Raw genomic sequence first — 23822 nt, 5'->3', positions numbered from 1 at the left:
TCTCTCTGCTGAATTTCCTTTTTTTCAAGTGGTTTTTATGTTTTTATTTTATTTTAGAGACAGAATAAGAGACAATGAGAGGGAGTCTTGAGCCAACTCCATGCTCAGTATGGAGCCTAACATAGGACTCAATCCCAGAACTCTGGGATCGTGACCTGACCCAAAAATCAAGAGTTGGGACACCCAACTGACTGACCTGCCAAGGAGACCCCCTGCTGAATTTCTATGTCCCTGCACTTCTCCAAGATCTATTATAAGTTAAAATTTTACCTGTATGGAAACTGCATCTTTGGAGAAGAAAGTAGGAAATAAATGTAGAAGCAAAGGTAGAATTAGAAAAAAAACAAACTTTGCAACTCCAGTATAAAAGTTGACTAAGGTTAGCATGGTAAATGGATATAAAAACATTTGAATGTAAATTTATTGGTAATAATATATTCAGAAGGGAAAAACAAACTTTTATGATGAATAGTTATGACAGTACCTCACCCAAGGTTCAAAAAAGATTGCTCAATTAACAAGGGATCATTTTGGCAGTCTTCAAATTTTGAAGAAATACTATTTTTTTTTTCAAATAAACAAACAAACTAATTAATGGATACCCTTATGCCAGAAATTATAGCACCATATAACATGTCCCAAGCAGAGCATCAGCTTCTGTATTGCCTTTTATGCCTTTAATATTGGAGGGTACATGCTCACCCTAACTGTTATGCATCATCAATAGCAAAGAGACGGTAGTTCAAGGTGAAGCAATAGCAAACTGGGCAAAAAATGATGAAGTTGGCCCATATTTTTATACCTGTCTTTGTGTTGCAAGATATATTGTTTAGTTGATTAATAAAATTAAATTTCATAAAATACTAAATTTCATATATATATGTGTGTGAGTACATGCATATGTGAAATACATCTACTATTATATATTCACACATATATACATACATATGCATATACATAAACATGTGTGTTTATTTGTTTTATATATATATGTATATATATATATATATATATATACATATAAAGTGTACACTCACACTCACATAGAGATAGAAACTTTTCAAAGTCACAAAATGGAAAGCAAACTAAAAATTGATCAAATTCAATGAGCTGAAACTAAAAGTTTACCTGATCAAATGTGGGGAAATTAAATGAGTTATCTTCAAATTATATGATGCACATATTTATATGCACATATATATGTATCTGTGCATATGTTTTTGTATTTATGTGTATATGTGTATGTATGTGTACGTATATGTGTGTGTGTATTATATATATATATAATACACACACACACATATATATATATATATATATATACACATATATGCAATTTTTCTGCTCTAATCTTTCTTTCTCCTTTCTTCTTTCCTTCTGGGATTTTAATTGTACAGATGTTTGACTATCTGATATTATCTAACGAGTCCCATAGCTCTGTTCATTGTTTACAATTTGTTTTCTCTTTTTTCTTCACATTGGATCTTTTTTTAATTTTTAAGTTTATTTAATTGAGAGTGAGACAACATGAGTGGGGGGAGGGGTAGAGGGAGAGGGAGAGAGAGAGAGAGAGAGAGAATCCCAAGCAAGCCCCCTGCTACCAGCGCAGAGCTTGATGTGGGGCTCAAACCCACAAAACCCTGAGATCATGACCTGAGCGAAAACCAAGAGTGGAAAGCTTAACCAACTGAGCCATCCAGGCACCCCCCCCCCCCCCCCCCCCCGCATTGGGTCATTTCTATTGCACTACCTTCAAGGTCACTTTGTCTTTTCCCTGCCATCTCCTTTAAGCTGTTAATTTCATCTAGTAAACTGTTTGTTTGTTTACCATAGACATCGTACTTTTTAAGGTCTAGAAGTTCCTTTGCTTCCTTCTTATTATACCTATATGTCTGCCGAGAATTCCTCTTTCCCTTCATCAGGAACATACTATGTTAAACTTTTCTTACGGTAGTTACAATATCTACTTTACCATATTTTTGGGTACTTATAATATTAGGATCATCTTACCAGTTTCAGTTCATTTCCTGTTCTTTTGTGAATGTTTTGCATTCACCTGGTTTTTCATAAATCAGGTAATTTTAGATTGAGTCCTGGAAATTATGAATATCACTTAGTGGAGACAGATTATTTTATTTTTCTCTATTGAGAGTTGTGTCTTCAGCTTTAGCATTCAATTATTTTAACTGAACTTGAATAAAAAACTGTTTCATGGGCCTTATCTCTGGTCTCATTTCAGATCCTTTGTTTTTAGCTGAGGTTTCTATTGGATGATTTTTGTTATTTATTTATTTTCGGTCTAGACATGCATTGATTGAGGGGGCAAACAGAGATACAATGTACAGAATTTGAGAGAGTTTTGTCTCTTTTCTTTCACAATGTTTTCTCTCTTTGAAAACTAGTATCTCCCCATATTCAATTCTCAAAATTTCCAGGCCACAAAACTACGGACCTTCCACAACCACTGCCACCTCATTTGCCTCCCTAATGATGCATGACTTCAGGCTAAAATCCGCAAAAAATGGGAATATACTTTGTAAAATTCCCTTCCTATGAATATGTGCCTCCACCAAAATCTGCTTACGTCTTTTTGTTCCCAATGTTGTTTTGTGTTTTATGTACAAGTTTTATAGTGGTTTATTGCAAAGAATCAGTCAGGTCACGTTTTAATCATTAATAGAGGGGCGCCTGGGTGGCGCAGTCGGTTAAGCGTCCGACTTCAGCCAGGTCACGATCTCGCGGTCCGTGAGTTCGAGCCCCGCGTCAGGCTCTGGGCTGATGGCTCAGAGCCTGGAGCCTGTTTCGGATTCTGTGTCTCCCTCTCTCTCTGCCCCTCCCCCATTCATGCTCTGTCTCTCTCTGTCCCAAAAAAAAAAAAATAAACGTTGAAAAAAAAGAAATTAAAAAAAAAATCATTAATAGAAAGTTAAGTCTGGTTTATATTCTTTTCTGATTGCATAACATGTCATTTTTTTATGTCTTTAAATGCTGTTTCTTTTGTCTGAAATGTCTCAGCCCTTTACTTCATGTTCCTAACTTCAGCTAATCTTCAAATATCAGATTGTTCTCTCTTTCAGTGATCTGCAAGACTATAATCACTGATTTGTTTATTTATGTATCCTATTAAAACATAAGTATCTTAAACTCTGTGTCTATATTTTAATATTTTTTATATCATCAAGGCCTAACTAAGTACCTTATCTATAGCAAGTACTTTATATATGTTTGTTGGATGAACAAAAAAGATTGAAATGAGTAAAATTAAACTAAGTCAGTCTTTATTCCTCAACATCGCCTGTTGTTGATCAGGAACTTATCTGGTGAATGTTTTTCATCTGGATCTGAGGGAATTTTCAAAATTGCCTCATGAAAATTTTCATGGAGGCCAGAATAATTCTAAGATTAAATGGAATTAAGTGGAATTAAGGTGAAAATATATGGGGAAGTTGGTATTTCTGAAGGATATTCAAAACTTGCAAAATCATACTAAATGTCTCAACAAAACACTTGAGTTGTCAGAAGAAGCATCTCTAAGATCACTTCAAGAGCTATGCCCTACCCAATCGCTCTATTATTCACTCTAGAAGGAACAAGTCAATGAATAAGTCATAGTGAAGAAATAGGGTTTTTAAACACTTTGTGATAAAAATTATTTCACATGTATCCTGTCAAACATTACTCAAAATTCTGACCCACTGCCAGTTCTACTCTCAGGCTTGAGCATTGATACAGTTCTTTGTAGACTCATCTAATTATAAATATAGTCTAAAGATTACTATTGCCTCTAAAAATATATTTTTAGGTGACACCTCACTTCTAATACTCTCACTGAGAAATTTATTGTTTGTGTTTAGAGTGATGATTAGTAAGTATTATATAACAATGTTAATTTGAAGTATATTTCAAGAGATCCTTCTGTCCCATATTTAAATATAATAAGAAAGAGAAATGATAGATTCTGATACAATAATATAGTTTGTGCTAATATAGTTTGTGCCAGTTACTATTATAGATGCTTTTAAAATATGGTTTTATACTCAGGGGAATTACAGTGGGTTTGGGTAACACAGTATATATAGTATATATAAATATCCAGTTATGAATAATAGCGATTACATTGACAATAGATTGGAAGGTGGAAGAATTTCATAGGATGATGGATATCATCTGTAGCCTACCCATAAAAAATTTTAGCATTATATATCATTTTTATATCAATGCTTAGGATAAGTTATATTTGGAGTTTACACTTATTTATGAACTTATTTCATCTAGTTTCTTAACTTTTGTATCTACAGGGAGTATAAAAATGTTAACTGCATAGCTTTTATATTAGAATTTTGTTTGTAATACTAGTTCTGCTCTTGTAAGTTAACTGAAAAAAAAACAGAAAAGTGTTAACTGCTTGGCTTTCATATTATGGAATTATTTGCAATATTAATTCCTCATTTGCAAATTATCTGAAAACATCAGTAATCAAAATATACTGTTGGAAATACAGTTGCAATTAACAGTTTCATCAACACAGTTACGTTTCCACTGATAATTATAACATGTAAGAGGCAAAAATGACTTTAAACATATATGCAAATTAGATATTCATTAAAATAAATCATCTAGTCATAAACTATATCCTTTTCTAGATCCCATAATGGGTAAGAATTTTATCTTGTCTGCTTGGAGGCTGAAATCTATAGCTATGGCCAATAATCACATTTGATCCAATTTCTTACCATAACCATAGAAATCTGCTTCAAGGAACTACAATAGTCTACCCTGGTGACTATGTTCAAGAGAAGGAGATCCTTCTTGAGAACCAAGAAGAATAATATCCGAAATAAAGTTTTTATTTTCATTTGGAAAGAAAAGGACCATCCTTTTCTCTTCCCTTACTTACTCTCTTCAGAACTTTGAGGTCATTTGGGATCATATACAAACTCAACAAAATTTCAACACATTTTAGACACCAGAAACCATGACAAATGTTGAAAGAACTAAGGGATAATCCACTAAATTGTTAGATTGAGCGTTCATAGCAGTTGAAAACATTGTGCTACAGGCATTTTACAAAAGACTAAAATATCATTGTGCACAATACAGGCAATAGTAGAAAAGTACTGATGGCTCAAATGAATGACAATCAAAGAAAAATTTTTATTTAAATGATGCTTTAGGCTGAGAAATATCAAGTATATTCTAATCTCATGATGTGGAGTTTCATTGAGACTACTGCATTGTCAAGTCTCAAAATCATTCTGGAAATGAAATAAATCAAGAGGCTCTGGAGTGAAGACAAGGCGGCCATATTTAAGATTTCCTAAATATGAATATTTATTAAAGGCAATCAGAATTTAAAAATAAAGTGTTTACATTAAAATCTTTAATATTTTAAAATTATATTTATATTTATAACTATAACAAATTTAGGTCTATTGTAACCTTTAAAAAATATCTTTAAAATAAAATTATTTTTGATTAAAAATATCAGTCTCTGTTGAGAAGGTTAAGTTTAAAAACAAACCCAAAAATTATTGTTTGGCATACTGACAGGTGATCTAGTAGGAATTGGTTTTATGCCAAGCAACTTGATTATTTTAATGTTTACTGTTTTAATTAAGTCAGTTTCTTAAATGTTATACTTAAGCACTCCTTCTTTTAAAAATGTCCTTAAATTTGGGTTCATGAAAAGGTCACTGGTAAGGATTATAAACTTTGAGTGCCTCAGTGATGGATTTTTTTTCAGTCGCTCATCACCAGGGGAGTTCTATATTGAGAAAGAAAGGAGCAGTAATTAAGAGCACAGAATCCTTCAGGGTTTCTGCTATGTCTGACTCAAGCTTGGTGGGGATTAATGCAGATTCGTGCTGAAATTCCTAGACTCCTAATGCATCCAATTACTTAGGTAGTGTTAAAATATGGCAGAATAATCTTTATATAGTTTTTCTAGCAAAATGTTCTGCACCTATTAGTATGTCCAGATAGAAAAAGCAATTTTGAACATTGGTTAATTGCACATTCTGTGAAAAGCTCTGACTAGTTTCATGACAACTGCATGCATACAAATTTGTGAACACATAACGATGTCATGTAGTTTAAAAGTTCATGATAATATTGCTTCTATATTATATTAAAATATTATGTAATAATAATAAGCAAACATTCATTTGACTTTCAAAAGAGTTCAATGTAGGGGAAATTAAAACATGATACATTTAGAAAACACTTTAAAAATTCTTTACACAAAGCGGCGCCTGCATGGCTCAGTAAGTTAAGCAACTGACTCTTTATTTCAGCTCAGGTTGTGATCTCATGGTTCATGGCATGGAGCCCCACATTGGACTCTGTACTGACAGCACAGAGCTTGTTTGGGATTCTCTCTCTCCCTCTGTGTTGTCCCTTCCTGCTCTCTCTCTCTCTATCAAAATAAATACATAAACTTAAAAACATTCTTTATATATTTTCACAGGAAACTATTCAGTATCTTGAAAATAGTAATTATATTTCTACAAAAATATATATGTAATTTGTGTATGATATTTGAATATGAAAGACATATATATTAATTTTCACTTAAAAAACAATACTTACTTATTTTATTTATAAACTTTGGGGCACTTCAAATTTATGTTTGTGATCACAATTTTATAATAATATTATTAAATGCATATAAAAACAAGGGGTGCCTGGGTGGCTCAGTCAGCTGAGCACCTGACTTCAGCTCAGGTCATGATCTCACGGTTCGTGAGTTCAAGCCCCACATCGGGCTCTGTGCTGACAGCTCAGAGCCTGGAGCTGGCTTTGGATTCTGTCTCCCTCTCTCTTTGCTATTCACCTGCTCATGCTCTGTTTCTCTTTTCTTCAAAAATAAATAAAAACATTTTTAAAAAATAAAAAAAAATAACTGCATATAAAAACAAAACATTCCTTCAAATTTACTTGCTGCCTCAATGCACACAGTTAAAAGTGTGTTCACAATTTTTGGGGAAAATTTTCAATTGGCTAGATCATCATATTCAAACATAAAAATAAAAGTTCATTAAAAAGTGGTAGTAATGCGGTCTTATGATATAGGTCCTTTAAAATATCAGATTTAGCTTTAATATTAAAAATCTAGTTAAAAATCCATACGGCTTAAATAGATGTTATTACATAAATGAATCCGTATTTTAATTGTATTTCAAATCTGTTCTCCTCCATAGAATGTAAGGAGCATGAGGACAGGGCTTTGTGTGTGTGTGTGTGTGTGTGTGTGTGTGTGTGTGTTTTAATTGCTATATAGGCAGTTCCTAGAATAGGGCTTGGCATATATTGAGTATACCATAAATACTTTTGATACAGAAAAATATTTTAAATCTCTTTTTTAAAGGACAAAACTTTTAACTATGTTTAGGCCAAGCTATATAGTCAAGTATACAAAAATAAATATATATTATAACTAAATATTCATCAACCCATATGAAAAAGTGTGTACTCATAACAGCAATAATTCATGACTATCAAAATATATCATCAACATCCAGACATAACTTTTTTTAAAGAATCTGATTATTTTTAATTTTGTCATTGATTGTCTTTTCCAAATTTTTATTTATACCAAAAAAACCCATATAAAATTTATTTCTATGTTATCTTTAGCAATACCTTAGGAGGAAACATCATGAGATTCTGCAGGTACATTGCAATATTTGATTTTTCTTCCCCCTTCCAAAAAAATACTACTTTTTCATACATTAATATGAGTTGTTATCTTAATTTCTATTTTCAATATTTACATTAAGTTAAAATAAAAATTTTGTATCTTTTTCATAATTTATACAAATTATGCTAGTTTTATATGAATACAACACAGTAGTTGATAGGCTTACAGTTTTTTTTACAGACAAGGGAGCTGAAGCATAAGCTACTTAGGTACATTATAAAAGGAAAATAGCATCCAATTGGTAGAGAGGAACTTAGAATTTACAGTTCTCAAAGTATGATTTTAAAATGATGGATATTCAATATAATAAATTTAATGAAACGCTAAAACAATGCTATAGTTTAATGGAGCTATCAGAAACCTTTTATTTCCACATATAGTTGGTAATCTCTTAGTAATAGGTAATCTTTAATATATGAATATATCTGTAGTCATCTCCTAATTCTGTGCCAAAGAAGAAATATAATATATTTAAAGAATTCTCCCCCAAAATCAAAGGGATGTTTAATACATCAGTTTCCATTTCTAAAATAAAGTAGACCAAAATGCATACAGAATAACATTAGATTCATCACCATAGAATTTTAAATAGCTTAACACCATACAACACTCCTTATAATATTGTTTTTGACATATTTTATGTTATATTAATAGTGAAAATCAACCATAGCAGGTTCAATATCTCTCTATCATGTTACAGAGATGTGAATAATAAAAGTGTCCACTTTATTAAATACAGTTTTTTTTTAATTTTTTTAACGTTTATTTATTTTTGCGACAGAGCATGAATGGGGGAGGGTCAGAGAGAGGGAGACACAGAATCCGAAACAGGCTCCAGGCTCGAACCCACGGACCGCGAGATCATGACCTGAGCCGAAGTCGGCCGCCCAACCGACTGAGCCACCCAGGCGCCCCTATTAAATACAGTTTTAGTGTGGATTATGTGAATACTCAATGATAATTGATACATCATTACTCTCCAATGAATATTAGATAGAGTTGTCTGTATTTGCTATATCTAAATTTTGTCTTACTATTGTTGACTGAATTACTTATACAAGCCTCTCACCCAAATTAATACACATGAACTCCTCTCATACTACCAGTGTCTTCCCAGATGACAAATTCATGGTCAATTTTCATTTCTCAACCTCATGAACCATCAGCAAGTGACCTAGTTAACTCAATCAAGCCATCAGCAAGATTCAACCATGCTTTTTCATTTTCTCCTCTCTCTGCAAAATTTGGACCTAAGAACATTACTCTTTCCAGCCTCCCCCTGTGGTAAGCAGAATGATCGTCTACCAAAGACAGTCATGTCTTAATCCCCAGAAACTGTGACTATGTTATGTTCCGTGGCAAAGGTGAATTATGGTTACAAGTAGAATAAGTGATAATAAGTGGATCTTAAAATAGATTATCCTGGATTGTCCAGATAATGTAAGCACAAGGGTCTATTTAATTTGGAAAAGTAAGACAGAAACATCAGTGTCAGAGTAATAATATGTGGGAAAAACGTACCTGGCTATTACAATGCTACCCACTTACAAGTAGGAGACATGCTCTTAGTGGATCAGGCATCCCAGTAGATACCTGAAACCACAGACTATACCAATGCCTATATATACTATGTTTTTTTCCTACATGTACATACTTACAATAAAGTTTAATTTAAAAATTAGGCATAGTAAGAGAGTAACAACACCAATAATAAAATAGAACAACATACTATAGTAAAACTTATGTGAATGTAGTCTCTCTCTCAAAATATCTTCTTTTACTGTATTCACTCTTCTTCTTTTGATGATGTGAGCTGATAAAATGCCTACGAGATGAGATGAAGTGAAATGAATGATGTAGGCATTATGACACAGCATTAGGCTACTACTGTTCACCTTATGATGTGTCAGAAGGAGGATCATCTCCTTCCAGCCTTCAGTTGACTGTGGATAATGGAAACCATGAAAAACAAAATTGTAGATAAAGGGGGCATGGAACTACTGGACTCGCTTTAAGACAGAAGAAAACTATGAGCCAAGGATTTCAACATTTAAATATAGAATAGACAAGAAACAAAATCTGCCTTCAAATTTCCAGAAGAGAATGCAGCCCTGCAGACACATTGATTTTAGTCCATAAGACCCTTTTTAGACATCTGACCTCTAGAACAAAAATATAATTTTTTTTTGTTTTAGCCCTTAAATTGTGGTAATTTGTTACAGCAACAATAGAAAACGCATATTCCTTCCTACTTAATAACCATTCTCTCAATCTCCTTTGTTGATTTTGCCTATCTCTTGTGTGTGCCACATGAGAATCTTTTGGCCACAAATTTTCCTTACCTAAATCTGCTTCCTATGTGTTTTTATTTAGATCTACAGCTTTGGATAGCACATTGTTTCCCTTCCCGCAAATATGCTGAGGTCCTAACTGTAGTACCAGTGAATGTGTGAATGTGATCTTATTTAGAAAGAAGGTCTTTGCAGATGGAATCAAGTTAAGATGGGCTCTTAGGGAAGGCCCAAATCCAATATGATTGGTATCCTTATAAGGAGAGGAAGATACCATGTGAAGACAGAGAAACAGAGGGAGAATCAATGTATAGCAGGGACAGAAATTAGAGTGATGCTACTGTTGGCCAAGGAACACCGAGGATTTATGGCTGCCACCAGAAGCTGCAAAAGGCAAGGAAGCACCATGGCTCTGATGACACTATGATTCTGAAAGCCCTCTAGGAATGTGATACACAGTTAAAACCACTCAGTTTGTAGTGCTTTATTATGACAGCTCTAGGAAACAAGCACAACTACCAAATTTGTAATTCTAATGCTAATTCATTCTTTAAAAAATAAAATTTATCCAAGTTCTTAATAGGTATTTTGACAAGGAAGTTGTACTAGATTAATTTTTTCCACTTAGGCATCACCAGTATCTCCTTCTAAGGCCCCTTCTGCATGGTGAGGAACAGATAAGAAATACATATTTTGGCATCTACCTCCCTCTATGGTTCTGGGGCAGGTCACCAGTGAGAACTCACAGAATATTTGGATGGTACCAGAAAAAGAGGATAATAATGGGAGTGGCATCCAGATGTATGGACAGACATGAGAGTCACAGCCAGAGAAGCGATCACTTGTGATTCACTTGCTTTATTGCTACAGACTGAGATAGTAGCAGCTTTATCAGTAAGTCATAAAAATTTCCCAGGGATACTTGAAAATTATGGGCTACGTGCTTTAGTGTCTGTCTGCCTGACCTTTTAGCTATAATCTTCCTGACCTTCGGTAGTAATATCCTTAACTATTGTACCCCAACTCTCATCTCATCCAAAAACATTATAAATTCTAACCTCTATATCAAGTCTCTGTTTTCTTGAATTCAAACCAATTCGGGAGCCCAATAAGCATCTCAACTTTTGCATGCCCAAGACTAACTCCTGCCCTTTACTGTCCCATATCCTGACCCCAAAGCCTACTTTTTCTAAACTGTTTCCCAGCTCAGTTGACAGAAACCTTATCTGTCTAGGCAATCAGGCAACAAATCCTGAAGCTGTCCTTGATTACTGTCTCTCTCACACACTCCATTCCCAATTCATTATCAAATGCTATTGAAAAATACAACAGAATCTGACCACTTCTCACCACTTTTTTCACTGCCACCACCCTGGACTATTAAAAATAGTCTTTATTCTGATTACTGTCACAGTCTCTTAATTGGTTTTCCTTCTTCTGCTCTTATTCCCCTGCAGTGTTTTTCTCAACAAAGCAGTTAGAAGATTAAGTTTTGTTCAACTAATATAGAAAACATCAATAAATTAACACTTTCAAAGTGGTATATACCTTTATAAATAGAAATGTAGACCCAGAATCATATTACTTTTAGTAAACTGAAATGGTGCTATACAAAGGCTATGAATACCCTCTCAATTTTCATTCTGTCTATGACACCTATTATCTGGGTGACCTTTGGCAAGTGATATAATCTCCTTTAAATACAATTCGTTCTTCTGGAAGAGAAAGTTAATAATACTTTCCCATAAAGTCATTAACAAAGGACCAAATAAAATGTGCTCTGAAAATGGTTGTGGTAATTATTATCATTAGAAACAATGGACCCCTTTATTATAAATACGACTAAAGTTTGTTGTTATCAGATCCCATGCAGCATTTATTTCCTCAAGAGACATAAATATAACAACATATATGCAGACCCATTTTCATTCCCAGGAAGGAATGTCTCTTTTCATTTGGCAGATGGTCGTTGAACTAGCTCGAACAATTATTTGGGATCATTAACTCTGAATTGTGTTAAGAAGAATAAGCAAACCCTGCAGGTGAGAAACTAGTTCATTTACCTTACAAAGCAATCGAAGCAAATTTCTTATGGGGGAGATGGTGGGACTGGCAGCGATGTGATATAATAAGAAAATATACTGAATTCAGAAAAAGAAGATCTTGGTTGTTGTCTGTTCTCTGTCTCTGTCTCTACCTCTGCCTCTGCGTCTATGTCTATGTCTATGTCTATGTCTATGTCTATGTCTATGTCTATGTCTAATCCATAATCTATAGATGAAGATCTTTATATCTGTTAAATTCTAGATAGATAAATTGCAAATCTATTTACTTACATAGATTGATCAATAGATCAATTGATCTAGCTACCTTTTCTGGGGAAAAAAGAAGTAACTTTTCCATACTTTACCTAATATAAAATATTACCACTTTTAGTTCTTCTGAAGTGCCTCCAAAAGAGTTCATTGTTCTTCTTACCCAGTTAACATTAAAAAGTAAGTTTCAGATAGTTGAATGGGTATTACCTTCCCAAATGCTCTGCCCTAAATATCACACAGGGTTGGGGCATATGGCAGTATTGCAAGAAGACTGACTGATGTGACTTTAGGTTGTTGTCTACCATTACCAGATGTGACCACCTTTTTTATCAGAGTCCTAAATTATAGTGACAAGCATGTAACTGACATTTAATTCTTCTTATGAAACATGTCCTCTTTATTATTATTGCATATTTATTTTTTAAATTTTTTAATTTTTATTTATTTTTGATAGAGATAGAGAGACAGAGTACAAGTGGGAGAGGGGTAGAGAGAAGGAGACACAGAATCCGAAGCGGGCTCCAAGCTCTGAGCTGTCAGCATAGAGCCTCACACAGGGCTTGAACTCATGAACCGTGAGATTATGACCTGAGATGAAGTTGGACACTAACTGACTAAGGCACCCAGACACCATTTTTTGCCTATTTAAATATGTAAGTTTTTGTTTATACTTTAGTGGGTATTTTGGCACCCAGGACAATGAGGTTGCTCTGGGATCTCATCAGGCCACAGGAAATTTGCTGAGATTATCTGAGGCACTTAAGACACTATCCACCTTGTATTGTCAACTAGACATTTTTTTTTCTTACTGGATTTTTTTTTCATTTATCATGTGTTAACACGGGGAGTTTGCACAAATCTCTAGTCTCATCCTCGCCAACCTAACGGATGGAGTGTTCAAAATTTTACTTACCTAGGAATGTACGAAATAGAAAATTGTATTTTTCTCCTCCTGATTCTCTAGCTCTATCCACCTGGAGAAGAATTAACAGATTTGGAAAGTTTAGGCTGTATTGTATCTGTCAGGCAAACGTACATTGAGCTCCCCTCAACCTTGCTACCTCCCACAGTACAAAAGCATTGTTCTTAATGTTTGTACCATTTATTGCTTGTGGCAAAAGATTCTCCTGTACTACAAGATAGCTAGCTATCTCAATGCAATAACCAGCAAGATACAAAAAAACCCGATAATATTCCAAAATATCATTCTACTAGACTTTTACATCACATTGAGCCTTTCAATTTGACTTGTGTTATCAAAATATGCCGTATCTTACGTTGATAAACAACTCAGTTTTCAGGGCTCTAAAAGCTGCTTGGGTTTTGAGTTGTCTTCTCTGTTTCGTATGACTATATACAGACATCTTAAAATGAGTGTTTCAGTTTATCGGCCAAAGCAGATGAAACACTGTCTACTACATTAACTATTTAACTATTAACACTGTCTACTACAAACTATTTGATAATGTTAATAAGTGAACTAATTAGCCAATTACTATAATTATTAATGTTTTCTAATTAAGATGCATTTGGGAGCTCCCCAATTCAAAAGGATCATAGCAGTACAACTACTGATTTTTTTCTTGATAATATATATATAGAGAGAGAAAAAAGCAGATAAAATATAGGCCAAGAAAAACGCATTGAAAACCCTCAGATTTTCTAACTTTATTGCACAAGTATATTCTAAAATCTATTTTCTTAAAATTTGTCTAAGAGTACAAATTTAGAGTGTTTCAATGTTTTTGTTATCATAAACTCTGCATATACTTATGCCGACTTAAAGAGACTCCTATTAAATAAATTTATAGAAGTACACACTCCAGGGAAAAGATACACATATAAAATTTCAACAGATAATGCCAAATTATTCTTCAGTTGTGGCAACAATTCCTTTCCTTTCAAGGTTGTACATAACATGGTCTATTTTCCCAAATTTAACTAATGGTTTTAAAAACTCTTAGTTTTTTTTTTAATATCGTATCTGAGAAATGGTATTTTGTTTTAATTTTCTTATAATTTTCATATATTTATTGGCTTTTTATGCTTTAGCTTTTGAGTTGTCATTTTTATTTTGGACCATTTTCTCTTCTGTTTCTTTAAAAAACATTTAAAACATAGGTAGTAATCTGCCTATTACGTATATTCCAATTATTTTCTTCCAGTTTGTTATATAAAAAACATTTCATTAATCCTTTCTTTAACTATTGTTTAACTTACTTTAAGTTACTCTTTTATTGTAGTGACTGTAGGCTACTTAATAGAAATTCTATTTGGTACTTTATCAAATCTAGCTTCTATTTACAATATTGTGAATCCTTGCAATTTAGGATCTATTAGTTTTTAGCCATGATATTTTGTATCTTCAAAATACATTATTTATTTTTATAAAATATAAATAAATATAAATATAAAATAAAATTTTATATATATTTTCATTTTTTATCTCTCTGAATGCACTTAAGCCTAAATGAATTAAGTCTCTTTTAGATTGCTCTATTATCTTTAGTTCCTGGGGTGTGAATTTGCCAACTCATTGATGAATGATCCCAGTTGTGACCAAATGCTCATAATTACTAATAACTGACTCAATGATTTGGCTTGACTAAACTTTAGTAAATCTTCACAAGTTTCTTTCCCATTCTCCCTGATTTTGGCTTGACTCCAAGCTTCAACAATCAATATAGTGCAGAACATTCCCCTTAAAAACTCATTCTCGGAATTGGCCGACCATAGAGAGTATGTTTTCTGTTAAACAGCTCAATTGATACTGTATGTTCACTCCCATCTGCTTGACCCATTTCCCTACAAAGTCCCTGCTAACCCCAATTATTCTTCCCTATAAAAGAAAAGCTTTTTTCTCTTTGATTTTGAGACACTCACACATGCTGAGGTCAGACTGTTCTCTTTATTAAATAATCTTTTCAAATAAAGTCTCTCCTTACCTAAGTCTAGATTTGTTTTTTAATTGACCACTGGCAATAAGTTTCTATGTATCCTTTGTGACTGCAGCATGTGAAATCATTAACAAGGTTCTCTATTCACAGATATGGTGGCTTTGCTCAGCTTCCAGCTTTCTAAGGTTTTATCAGTTTTTGTTATAACCATGCATGTGTCTGATCTGCATATTAATTTTAAAATCCAAGCCACTAAACATATATTGAGTCAAAATATGCTGAAACACTAATGCAACTTTAATTCCAGCTTACCACTGTGGCTTTGAATTCTCTTTTTTGTTAGCACTTGGATATCCCCTTTTCTTGTTTTTAAGCTTATCTATATATTAAAATTACTTTTGTACTCAACATTTCTACATGCTGGGGCATCATAAAATTTCATAAAGAGAGTAAAATATCATAGCATATCAGTTAAATTCACCATAACAAATTTAATTATTCTTTTGAAAGTGTGTAAAATAGTATACTAAATAACATTATGTGGCTGTTAGAATATACAATTGAGCACTATGCATTGGAATAGCAAAAAAATATAATCCATAGTATTGTATTATTAAGTGAAAAAAGTAAGTTAAAGAGTAGTATTTATAACATAATTCCTTTTTGTTAAAATATCTTTTGATAGTATTTGGATAGACATATATCTTGGATGAATACATATGAAACTATTAAGAATGGTTAGCTTCAGGAGGTAGGATTAGAAAGGATTAAGAGCTTTTTTTCCTCAGAATGCCTTGACTGATATTCTTTTAGATGGCTAAATTTTCTTTTCCTTATTTCTTTTCTCTTACATGTAATATATCAGTGAGCAATTGTGTAAGTACTTGTAAAAGATGAATTCATAGGAAGTACTGCCTAAATCATAAATTGTACAAGTATTTTGGTAAACTTTACTTTCAACGTGTACTCTCTAGAGGATTTTTTAAATATTGTTTTGTTGGACTGTATTTAAAACATGCAGATATTTTATGATTACTAATGAATATTTAAGGTACAACCTACTACCTAGCTACTATAGTCAGTAATATTGTATTATACACTTTAAAATTGCTAAGAGACCAGATTTTAAATGTTCTTACCATAAAAAAGAATTTATAATTATGTGACCTGATAGAGGTCTTACCTAATGCTACAGTAGGAATCATATTGCACTATATAAATGTATCAAATCAACGCCTTGTCCATTTTAAAGTTACACAATGATATGCCAATCACATGTCAACAAAAATTTAATTTAAAAATGAATAGTAAATTCTCTTGATTTTATTTTTGTGCAAGAAAGTTACATGATTAAACACCTTTAGAGAGATCATACGACTCTGGTCCCCACAGCAAGGAGGGACTAAGAGCAAGTTGCCTTGAGGTAGGAGAGACATGTTTTGTTTTGTTTCTTAATTTTATGTTCTAATTCTTACTTAGGCAGAAAGAGGCTTTTTTATACTTAAATTTAGTTGCCTTCACTTGTAAAACATTCCTTGCCCTCACAACACTCCCCAAAGGAATAAGAAATAGTCTACAAAAATGTGTAACTCCTGAGGTCTTATGAATGAGCAGCCAAACTTCGGTGGTCAAATCACATCAAGCAGTGTGAGTGGTTCCGAAGAGCAGATGCATGCAAACCCAGGGAGCATAGCCAGCTATCTTGCACATAATTTATTTATTTATTTTTTTTTAATTTTTTTTTCAACGTTTATTTATTTTTGGGACAGAGAGAGACAGAGCATGAACGGGGGAGGGGCAGAGAGAGAGGAAGACACAGAATCGGAAACAGGCTCCAGGCTCTGAGCCATCAGCCCAGAGCCTGACGCGGGGCTCGAACTCACGGACCGCGAGATCGTGACCTGGCTGAAGTCGGACGCTTAACCGACTGCGCCACCCAGGCACCCCTCTTTCACATAATTTAAACAACAACAACAAAAAAGTGTTTACCAATAACACTCAGAGGTGATCGTGCACATTCACACCGTATTATAATTATTAAATGGAGATTCTTACACAGCTTACTGCCTCAAAACATACTTCATTTTCTTCTCACCACCTGGAGGAGTCTACAAAATGTCATAAACCAGGCAATATTTGGATTGATGTTTCAGGGATACGTCAAACCTTCCCAGAAAAACTGGAAGTACTTCCAAGAAAGGAAAGCAACCTGTGCTGATGCAAGAATGTATGAGGTGATATGGAATGTTTAAGAATACATAATATGCACAAAACTCCTGAAGAGAGGGAGATAGGATTAGATTGGAATTTCAAGAGATGCAGATGATAAGCAAATATGGGCCAAAAGGCAATCAACCAGCTATGACGTGCTAGGAATTTCTGTACCTCATTCTGAAAGGTACTAGTACTAAAAAGATTAATGTGTACAAAAAGTTTAGTGGACATTTTCAAAGATTCTAATCCATTGGTCTAAGATAAAAACTAGAAATCTTTTTGATCAACTTTTGCAAATTGAAAAATATATTTGATTTATATAAATATAAATTTTAAGCAACTTTTGTAAATTGAAAAATACATTTGATACATATGAATATAATATGATAAATGGTTTGACATGAGTATTCATATAATAAAACTAAGCTTTAGTTAAAAGACCTTTGTAATTTTTACATTTTAAAACCTAAATTAAAATAGTGAATTAGAAGTAAATATGATGAGAACCATTTAGGAAACAGAAAACTAAAAATTGATACAACCATTTTCCAACATTCGCAGTGCTTAATAAAAGCCACGATGTGAACAGAAATCAAGGTTACTGTGCTAAAGTAATTTACAACACTTTCATGCCTCATATTACTATCTCTAGTTCAATTTAATGAAGATCTGTATTTGGAGAACAGAGATAATAATTCTGGTGCTACTTCAATAGAGCAATATAAAGTTTCTCAAATTTTACAAATATGTGATCCACAAGTTTTTTATTTGCAAATCAGAAGGTGTTTTAGTGATATTGTGCCAGGACATCATTCTGAATGACATTGAGCAATGACTTGTCTTTTCCCGGTGTGAGTTTCTTTACTTCTAAGCAATAGAAAGAAATTGAAAGACATAATCTTTAATATCTTTTACAATAATAATAATTTGGTTCCACCAAATATCCAATAGGAATACCTGTGTATACGTAATCACATAACCAGGTGACTATGGCATAGAGGAAATGGAAAATGCAGAAGACTGAATAGGAATATGTGATCCAGGGGCGCCTGGGTGGCTTACTCGGTTAGGCCTTCAACTTCAGCTCAGGTCATGATTTCATGGTTCAGGAGTTCAAGCCCCACATTGAGCTCTGTGCTGACAGCTCAGAGCCTGGAGCCTGCTTCGGATTCTCTCTGTCTCTCTCTCTGCCCCTCCCCTACTTGTGTGTGCTCTCACTCTCTCTCTCTCTCTCTCTCTCTCTCTCTCTCTCAGAAATAATAAGTGAATAAATTAAAAAAAAGAATATGTGATCTAGGAGAGGAAGTAACGTGCATTGACTTAGATATACTAAAGACACTAAAAGCATTTATAAAAGTATGTACATATTGGAAACATGCTGAACCTAGCATTTGCAGATACACACCCAACCTTATTTTATTATATACTACCAAGTTAAATATAAATCCTAGAAAATGTTAGAAAAAAAGATGGTAATGCAAAGCAGAAGTAGAAAACCCATGAATTCATTGGAAGAGAGGATAGAAAGCTATATGACCTAATTGCTAGACATGGGTTTAATACAGTATCTGTAAGGGAAGAGGTATGACCTTGGGCCTCAATAAGATCAGAAACTAGAACCAAAATCAGTGCTACAGAACATAATCCAATTCATGACATAATAATTCATAAGAATTATGCTAGAAAAAAAACTGCGTATGGACCTACGAAAGTACCAGAAGTCCATAGCAGCATTCACTGCTCTAGAGGGAATTCAGAGACTCCAAGAGTAAAACAAACAAACAAACAAACAAACCCAAAACAAAACAAAACAACAACCAAAAAACACCTGAATATTTTGAAGATGATTGCATTATCTAAAATTATAAAAGACACAAACACCAATCATCCATGAGGGGGTACACCAGAATTAACAAAATTGAACCATTCACAACATAATTATTTATGATGTTAAAACAATTTGAAAAAGTCTGTAAAAATATTTGCACCAAGTGTATAAACAGATAAATAGAAAATCATATCATAATTAAATCAAAGGAAAAATGTTAAGGGGCAAAACTGTTAAAAGGTATAAACAGATCATCTAGAAATTTTAATATAATTTTTGAAATAAAAGAAATCTGGAGAACTTAATCAAACTTCAGATCAGAGGTGAAGACATTTCAAAAGTAGCGGAAGGTAGATCTAAGTCAATTGGCTAAAGCAAAGCACAGAAAGATGGACAAAGGACTCTAGTATTTAATTAAGGGCAGTCACACTACAGCTCTTACATTAAAAGGCCAATTTTATAATAAATTAGAGAAAATACACTAATCTTTCTTTAGGGGCTCATCACATGAACAGGTCCAGGGACACATGTCACATTATAGCAAACATAAACAGTGCCAGAGTCGTGCACTGCATAACCTGCATGGTCCTATACAGAGAACTCCTCCTCCATTTATTTCCTCCCTCATATATTATTCCTAAACATATATCTCTTAGTTGTAACCCACAGAATACAATATTTGCATAACCACTGTTATCAAATAAAATTAGGAAAAGGTTTCTACAATCCAGCTCCTACAAAATGCCTGCTTAAGAATTTTATCTTAGAACTTTTTATAGGAATTGTTAGGCATTCTTATAGATGTTTTAATTCCCACTAAACTTATTTCAGTAAATTACAAATTAACATTAAGCCTTCTATTTCACTGATATTCAATTCAAGAAGTATTCATATAAGAATGATTTGTATGTCTTCAGCCAATACTTTCAGTCTACTGCATTGTATTTGTTATCATAGTTTATTCTTTATAAAAGGATTCACTGAAAGAAGCCCTCTTCCTCTCTGTATGTATTTCCAGGAGATAACAATGCTCCCCATCCCACCCCCAAATATATATAAGCTTTCTTTGTCAGACAGTAAATTGTCTGGAATTGGGGAAATTAGTTACTTCTGTGTCACTCCAGCTATCCTTTGAATCCATTATTCTTTATTGAGAAAGCTCATTTCCCTGCATATTTTAATGCAATTCCAGAAATTACAACAATAGCACTCTACATTCATTATGATAGAATGATGATCTCTTCTGCTTTCTACCCCAGTGCCATTCAGTGAATTTAAACCTTTAAAAAAAAACATGTATTCAGTGTGATAGGAAAGCACTTCGGTAGGAATGTTACTAATGTCGAGTAGACATCCCAATAAATAAACCTTTCTTTATTCTCCAGATGTGGTTTTTATTCAGCATTACTATTCACAGTAAACAACAGACTGGTGAAATAGACAGTACAGGTTTAATGATGAATTAAACTGCATTGCATTGACATTCTCTAAGCCAGTAAGCTCTATATAATTGATTTTCTTTCAGATGTCAATGTGAAACAGCAGTTTGAAAGTGACATCCCCAAATAAATTCTGATTGTTGACCCTTGCCGTAACTGTCTTTCTGTATCTCATTAGCTGAGGCATTAAACCTGTAAGTTTCTTCACCTGTATTACATGGTAAGAATAATGATTTTCAACCAGAGGATAGTGAGGGCAACTGTTGACTATACAGCTTTTAAGACATTAGAGAATATTGATTCCTAGTATTTTTAATGCAGATAAAATCTATGCCAATTTGTTGATCATTATGAATATATTTTATCTCAGCATATACATATACAAATTGTATTGTAAATTATATACATTATTGAGGTTAATTTCTAAAATGTTGATGTTTAACTGACTTTAAATGTCAGAAAATACTTTCAGATTGATAAACAGACAACATATTACAGTACTTGAAATGAAATGCAATTTTCTTTCACCCTTAGGGTTTGCAATTACCCTGTAGTTTCTATCTTTACCGGAAACAGTGGCTTGCATTGAAAATATGTTTTGAAATAAGCATTATTTATATTTTATTGAATATTGGGGTTTTAACAAGTCATAGCACGTTTGTACTACTCATGGCACTATTATTTTAATGGTATGCATGATACTGAAGCTCCAGTGGCGTTTTTCTGGGATGAACATGTAAATCGGAACAATTAGCAAGTCCAAACACCCTAGAGAGATTGGGCCAGGAGATTGAAATAAGAAAGGAAAAGGGAACATCAACTGCAACTCGGAGTCTCATTTGGTGGCCTCTCCTTAAAGAAGAGAAGATCAGAGGAAGCTGGTTATTTCTTTTAGTTCTAGGGTGTGTATGGCGTGAACTATTAAGGCAGAAAGGATATCTATTGGGTAAAGGGAAATATTCCACTCGTTGTCTTCAGGGTCCTTCATTGGCCATTTTTATTACTAGGCTAGACCTGAAGGCACCAGGGCACATGGTCTGGGTGTGGTGCATGAAAAATTTTCGAGAAAGAGAAAGTAGGAGATAGTAGCTCCTCTACGAGATGATCCAAGAGTGAATACGGTGAAAAGAAGTGGAGGCGGTGGGATGAGAAGCCCCAGTATGCTGGCCCTTTCGTTAGTGCCTATCTGGGATCACTCTGTTGATGGCCTCTTGCTTCTGAAACCCAATATGCCTCTGACCACATGGGGTGCAGGGGAAGCTGTAGGTAGAGAAAGGGAAGACCCACAATTGTCTCCAAAAAATATAAACACAAATTCAGATCAATAAAGGCAAAAACCTGAGCCAAGCTCTGACTAGACATGAATTCTGATCAGAGGGGATAACTGAAAACGATTTTCAGAGAAAGAATTTGGAAGTTTATTTCCCATTTCCAAAATCTGCTTTCAGATCTCTTTGGTATGGTTGTAATTAGAAACTCCCAGGAATAACTCCAGTGTTTTGTCACTAGGTACAAGGTGATTTTTGGAAGCATACATCAATCAAATGGGATTTCTCTAAATACTTCATCAATAGGTAGACCAATCCAGTTAAAGTGAAAAAACAAAACAAAACAATTTGTTTTGTAGAACTCGATACTTAGTCCAACCAGCAAGCGAGTAATGTGGCTGTAGATGAGACCAGAGCCATTTTCCAGGATTACTTTATACCTTGGTGATGCCTACTTATGTTTATTTTTGTAAACACCAAGCATTGTTTATGGTACCGTGGAAATTTCAGTTATTATGAACAAACACAGTATTTGGAAATTGTGAACTAAGCCTTCTCCCAAAATGGTAGTTATTAATTGTAGTCGAAGAAATGAATGCTAAACCGTATCAGCTTAAAATAGCCATAAAATATGAAGAATTTTAAGGGCGCCTGGGTGGCTCAGCCCTCTTTATTTAGGCTCTCATGGTTCTTGGGATTGAGCCCTCACATGGGGCTCTGCACTGACAGCGCAAGGCCTACTTGGGATTCTCTCTTGCTTTCCCTCTCTTCCTGCCCCTCCCCCATTCATGCTTTCTCTCATTCTCTCTCTCTCTCAAAAATAAATAAATACACATTTTAAAAAATAAATATATATATATATGAAAAATTTTAGACTTGTTTGTTAAAGTATAAGGTTGAAGAAATAAAAATAAATTAGTACCTTCTAATTATTGGCTATAAAAGGAAAAAAGAGAGAAAGGAGAAAGGAGGGAGAGTGGAAAGAATAATCCATTTGCATCTTGTTTTTACCTAAGCCATTCTATCTTTATTTATCTTTAAAGACAAAGATGAAAACTTAAATCCATCAGTAGAGATTGGAGATAGACTTTTTAAAAAAAAAAATTTAATGTTTATTTATTTTTGAGAGAAAGAGAGAGAGAGAGAGAGAGAGAGCAGGGGAAGGACAGAGAGAGAGAGGGAGACACAGAATCCCAAGCTGCCTCCAGGCTCTGTGCTTATAGCACAGAGCCTGACATGGGGCTCGAAGTCACGAACTGCAAGATCATGACCTGAGCTGAAGTTGCCACCCAGGAGCCCCTAGATTGGAGCAAGACTTCTTAACATAGTTATCATTCATAAATTTTAATAAAATTTTAGAATATAGAATACAGATGTCTTTTTTTCCAGATTAAAGAGGTAGTAGTAAACCTTTATGTAACAAAACATAGTTGTGATTAAGTTATTGCCATTAACATCCCTAACCAAACGATGGTTTGCCTCAGACCATGGAGAGGATAGCTGTGTTGACATATTAAATATACCTGTGGTTCAGCAAAAAAATAAAATGCATTAGAAACTAAGTTATGTAGCATGATCCATTAGCCTTATACATGACTAGATATGTAACTTTGGTACAAGAATATATGATCCTGGAACCTAGAAGTTACATCCAGATGGGGTGGCATAAAAGGAATAAATGGATCACCTTTTTGACAAAAATGTAGATCTTGAACACTGAGTTTCAGCAGCAACACTGTTCCTCTCTACTTACGGACACCATAAAATGTGATAAAAAGCTGCACACCACATTTCTAAACTCCTATAACTGCCATGATTTTAGGCTCCTCTAAATTTCTTTAGGCTGCTGAAGCTACCAAATTTCAGAT

At 33.8% G+C, this 23822-nt stretch overlaps 1 long non-coding RNA gene across 2 annotated transcripts in view; it reads right to left on the bottom strand.

The window, feature by feature from the left end:
- The window catches only part of LOC147584666 (uncharacterized), a 122084-nt gene that overhangs the window by 64160 nt on the left and 34102 nt on the right, over positions 1–23822 (bottom strand). The window contains exon 2 of one of the 2 annotated variants that reach the window (XR_015255721.1): positions 13222–13282. The exons of the other annotated variant lie outside the window; for it this stretch is intronic. This is a non-coding gene — a long non-coding RNA (uncharacterized LOC147584666). The remainder of the gene's footprint in view (positions 1–13221; positions 13283–23822) is intronic. 2 annotated transcript variants of the gene reach the window in all.

Source organism: Puma concolor, chromosome A1, assembly GCF_028749965.1.
Source record: "Puma concolor isolate L17-30 chromosome A1, mPumCon1.1.hap2, whole genome shotgun sequence".
Classification (NCBI taxonomy): Eukaryota; Metazoa; Chordata; class Mammalia; order Carnivora; family Felidae; genus Puma; species Puma concolor.
The sequence above is the reverse complement of the archived record's forward strand: the minus strand, read 5'-3'. Positions and strand labels throughout refer to the sequence as shown.